This window comes from Coloeus monedula, assembly GCF_965178545.1.
Source record: "Coloeus monedula genome assembly, chromosome: 14".
Taxonomy (NCBI): domain Eukaryota; kingdom Metazoa; phylum Chordata; class Aves; order Passeriformes; family Corvidae; genus Coloeus; species Coloeus monedula.
In genome coordinates, this window is record NC_138794.1 from 19,031,285 (window position 1) to 19,035,930 (window position 4,646).

The following is a 4,646-nucleotide window of genomic DNA, read 5'->3' on the forward strand; positions in this document are numbered from 1 at the left end:
AGGAGACTCAAACATCCTCTGAATACCCACTCCCACATCTCTCCCTGTCCTGGAAGTCAGATCCCATGCGCTGAGGTTTTTTGGGGTGGGTCTTTACAGCTTCTCCCACCCCTCCTTGCTCTGGATCTCCTTCCATCCAGGGTAAGATCCCCTTTTAGGTTGAACTAGCAGAAAATTAGGTCTGGAACTAGATGATTTTTAAAGTCCCTTACAACCCAAATCATTCTATGATTCTAAAAAAATATGTCACAGGCAGGTCAGGTTGCTCATCCAACATTTTTCCAGCTTTATCTCCTTCGAAACTTTGGTTTGGATCCTGTCAGGGCCTACAGTTAATTGGTAAATAAATAAAAATTCCAACCTGCACTGCTTGCTGCCCCAGAAAAGCAATAAAGACAAGGCCCAGCAACCCAGAGATGCAGGTACCTCATTATCTCTAGATAATTATCTGTAGGTAATGAGATATCCAAGCCCCAGCAAGAGCAGAGTGGGAATAAATTCCCAAGGGACATGAAACATCATCACTTTCCCACCTGGAATCATGGAATCGAGTGGACCCCACCAGCCAAGAGGGTTTTTCTCTGCTAAGTCATTCCCTCAGCAAGCTGCTCTCCAAGGAACACTGAAAACAAAACGAATCCTGTTCTCCCAGGAGGAGGAATCCAGAAATAACCCTGTGGATGAATGAGCAGCACAAAGCCAACTGCTGAGGCTCGGGTCGAGTTTGGGAGCTGAAAGCTTTCCAGCTCCATGTTCTCACTTGAATTAGTGCCCCGGCATTCACACGCCGTTCCTGCACTTAAAAATAATAAAAAAGCCGTGGGGTTTCTTTTTGCTTTTGTTTCCCAGTATGGGAGGTGAAATCCTGCAAAACCCTGTGGGAGGATGCAGGGAGGGAGAAGCCCCATGGAGCAGCCCACAGGCTGATGGAACCCACCCAAAGCTGAGGAAAGCTGCTTGTGCATCAGGATGTGTGCCTGGAGTCCATGGATCCAGCGCTGAATTCCACAGCCGGACTTGCTTAGCTTGGCATGTTTGGATGCTCCCTCTGTGGGAAGTCCCAGGATGGTGGCAGCTCTGGGACGCTCCTGACATGCTCCCTGCTCTTCTGGCAGGCAGGATGCAGGCACTGGGGTGGCTCAGCCGCTCCCTGCCTGCAGGAAGGAAACACCCCCGAACCCAGGGATACCCATGGAATATCCAGGGCAGTCCCATGGCAGTTTCTCACCAGCACCAGGAGCGGAGGAGCGTCCTGGGGCATAAGAAAAGGTCTTCAGCAGGAATCTCACATCCAGGAGCAGAGATTCCTGGGCTGGGATTCCCCTGTGATCCCACCCTCCTTCTGCCACCTCCGCATCCTGCCCTTCCACTGGGAAGCAGCCCCCTGCCCGGGTTTGTTCCCTGGGCACCCCCAGCATTCCTGGTTTGCAGGAAGAGGAAGAGAGCAGCCAGGGCAGGGAAACCACCTTGCTCAGTGCTGTGTGGTGAGGAATAGACCTGTGGTCTTGGAAAAGCCTTGGATGTGGTGACAGCAGAGCCAGGGAAGCTGGCGAGCTGCCCTCTGCTCTGGCCAGCAGCATCTGTGCAGCTCCCAGCCACAGGAACACCAGGATGAGCACAGACAGGAGCCAGCCCCATGCCCAAACACCCCTCACCTCCCTGGGCTCCGAAATGAAGCCAAGTCCCTCTGTGGGGACACCAGCAGTGTCCGTGTTCGGGAAGCTGGCCTCACTGGCACAGCTGGCATTGGGGTGCCACCCTTCCTGCCCGGGCTGCTGGCCAGGGGGCCACACATCCCCAGGGATGGTGCTGCCCTTCCAGAGGCACTGGAGCCACGGCTCTCAGGGATCTGCATCCTAATAAGCACCATGATGTAACTCCGAGTAAGCCTTGCAAGGGATCAGCTGGAGGAAGCTGCAGTTTCTTGCCTCTTTTTTTTTTCCCCTCCCTTTTTTTCCTGTTCTGGTTGAGGTCACCCAGTTTGAACCTCAGCAACACATGGACCTTCTTTCCCTTCTCCTCCCATCTGTGGCCTTGCTCCCAAAGAGAACCCCCAAGTCTGTGCCAGCACAGATGCTGCTGCCTGTACCTAAAGCTCTGGAATGGTTAACTAATTCATTTCTACACGATTCCCAGTGTGGGAATGGCTACAAGACTCTGTTACACTTCTGGACACTGTTCTCTCCAGTTATCTCTGATGTCCGTGTTTGGTGTCAGCTATCAGCTATCAGCTGCCTCCCACCCGGCCAGTGCCCACAAGCCTCCCACAGATGCACCGAGATGCTCTGAAAGTCTTTAAACCAGTTTTTGTTCCTTCCTGGCCGGGGTCAGGAGTGGGTCCACCTCTCCAGGGTGTTTGCATGGCATTGCTGTGGTATCTCCCACGTTTCTTTACTCTGTGTGGGAGGACAGGCATGGAATCGTGATGAATTTGACCATTTCATTCCCTCTCCTGCCTGCAGAAACCACTGTCAATCCTGGAAACTCTCCAGTCTTCTGCAAGGCTCCCTGGCTCTGGGCTGGCTCCAGCCCTGCTCTGGAGCTGCTCTCTTCCCTCTAGGATGGTCCAGGGTCTTCTCTTCCTCTAGGAACACTCAGCATGCGGCACTGATGGGGAAGAGGACACCAAGATGGATGAAGCTTTTCCACAGAGAAGAGCCAAGCTCCTGTGGGAAGCCCAAGGACCAAGGTGGTGGGCACCAGGATCCAGTGGGACTCATGGCTGCAGTAGTGGCCACCAAATGCCTGGAGCTCAGTGGCTTTTGCTGTGCCAGCACAGAGGTCCCTCTCCTGCGGGACCATCTCTTCTTCCTCCCAGCTGGCGCTGGCTCTCTCAGCTGGGCTCTTCCCAGCTGGCTCCACTCCCCCATGTCAGAGTGAGCCATGAGTGTTGCTGCTGCTCAGCAACAAAAAATGGTGATACAGGTTATAAAAACACCAGAAATGGTGAGAAAGGGATGTTTTCCTCCTGGTGGGACATCTCCAAGAAGCTCCACATAGAAGGGGATGGCCCAGGAGGCCAAGTGGAGCTTCACCATCCTCCTCTCCTGGGTGGCTTGGCTCGAGGACTCACCAGAGGAGAGAGCAGAGCATCCCCGTAATCTGCCAGGGTGGATTCGGGCTCGTCTGCTCCAGTCTGCAGCCTGATTGCTGAGGTGGGACCAGGAAGAGGAGCCTTCTCTGTTTACTCACATAGTTTCAAGGTGAATAACGCGCTCAGCCCAGCTCTGGCTCCGTGGTGGTGCTGAGAGCAAGACCTTCCCCTCCCAGCTCAGGCTGTCAGGATGGGCTGAAGCAGCTCTCAAATGGAAGCACATGGGGCTTTGAACCCCCTCCTGCACCATCCCAGAGGGGCTGGAGGCCACAGAGCTCTCCTTGCCCAGCACAGAGGATCTTTGTCCTCCTTTCCTCCCCTTCCCCCTTCCTTTTGGCACACAAGGAGCTGCTTTGATGCCCTCATGAGACAGATTTTCCACCGATAACAGATCCTGGTGATAACAGATCCTTGTGGTCACCCCTGTGACTGGCTCCTACTGACTCATTCTTCCCATGGGATTAAATCCTGGTGACTCCAGCTCCCTTCAGCCAACTTGGGAATGGGGATATCTTGCTTCCTTCATGTCCACCTCCACCAAATAACTCCCTCCTGCTCCTGATCCTGCCCAGACCTGCCAGTCCTGACCCTGGAGCTTGGCCAACCCTGGGCCAGCCTGTCCCCAGGAATTAACTGCTACCCTGTGCCTTGGATGTGGGAGCACCACCTCGCTGATGGGTTTTCTTCCTCCACAACCACCGGCTGAAGCAGAGGACCCAGGGAAAACATCAGACCTTAGTGAGCTTCTACACCCAGCAGAGTGAGCTGGTGATAGTCTTTGTGTCCTGGGTGGCTTCTTCTTCCAGGAATTGCTTTTTGAAGTCGCCCTCATCCTCCTGCATCCGGAGAAATCCTATGGAGAAACATCTCCTTCGGACATGCTGGATGCATTGGATGGTCCTGGGTTTTGCACAAGAGGCACTGAGTCATCACCCTCTCATCACTTATCTTCTCTGGACTCATCAGGATGTTACAGCCCTCGGTCACATCTGCCCTTGGTGCCCCCTTCCCAGCCTGTTTCACCACCCTTTGCACGGGAACCTGAGTTTTTGAGGAGGTGGGCTGGGGACAGCAACTCTTTGAGGGTGTTTTCCATGGAAAGCTGCTGGGGGAAGGATGCTCGGGGGATTTGGGAAGCCGCCCTTGTTTGCCGGGGCTGCACAGGGTGTGAGGAGCCTTGTCTGGGAACATCTTGTGCTCTCCAGCCGCCAGTGGTGGGAGGTGGTGATGGCTCTGGGGGTTATTGCTGCACCACTGAGGTAAGACGGATTAGCACCGCCAGCTTGGGAAACAGGCTGGACCCTCTTGCCGAGCGGAGCCGAATTGCAGCAGGAGCACCAGCAGCTCCCCGCAGAGCCCGAGGCCACGGGCTGGCAATCACCGCCCCGGCAGGCTGGGACATCTCATTGCACTCGTAAAAACCTCCTTTCACTCATCGGGCTAATGTGGGTTTTGGCTGGAGCCATTAGAGCCTCATAAAGGGACAGCTCGCCTCCCACCTCCACATCCCCGCTGCTCCCAACCTCCCCCTCGCTCCGCCCTCTGTGCCAAG